General features: G+C 43.8%; 1 pseudogene; it reads left to right on the forward strand.

Annotated features, from left to right (window-relative positions):
• Positions 1–12: 12 nt before the first annotated feature.
• On the forward strand, positions 13–333 carry LOC111644772 (gamma-crystallin M1 pseudogene; annotated as a pseudogene).
• The last annotated feature ends 292 nt before the right edge of the window (positions 334–625 follow it).

Here is a 625-nt window from a genome sequence, read left to right on the forward strand (position 1 = left end):
CTTCTCTTCTGCTCCACAGCACAGGGGATCCTTCAGGATGAAGATCTACGAGAAGGAGAACTTCGGAGGTCAGATGTCTGAGCTGATGGACGACTGTGAGAACATCATGGACCGTTACCGCATGTCCAACTGCATGTCCTGCAACGTGATGGAGGGCCACTGGCTGATGTACGAGCAGCCCCAGTACAGAGGCAGGATGATGTACATGAGGCCTGGCGAGTACAGGAACTTCATGAACATGGGCCAGAGTGGAGTGAGGTTCATGAGCATGAGGCGCATCACCGACTCCTGCTATTAGACTCTTTGCACTAAATAAAACTGTCATAAACTAAACTGCTGGTGTGTTTAAGTTTATCCTGAGCACTAATGGTCTTTCCTCGCATCCACACAGCTCAGAGCTGGTCAATGTAAAATTCTAACTCACAGGAGTTTCAGCTGTAGACAAACAGGAGGTCATTCAGGCTTTTCAATCAATATGCAGCATAGAAGTCAATTAAATAAATATTTGCCAATTTACCTAAACGAATCTGTAATGTACGGCAGCTCGAAGTCATGAATAATCAAAATTAAAAGTTTTTGTTTGTCTTTCTAGGAAACGCAGATGTTTGTTTTGTTTTTTTCTTAA

This window comes from Seriola lalandi, unplaced genomic scaffold, assembly GCF_002814215.2.
Source record: "Seriola lalandi dorsalis isolate HSWRI2012SDOR001 ecotype SW California unplaced genomic scaffold, Sedor1 jcf7180002014017, whole genome shotgun sequence".
Lineage (NCBI taxonomy): Eukaryota > Metazoa > Chordata > Actinopteri > Carangiformes > Carangidae > Seriola > Seriola lalandi.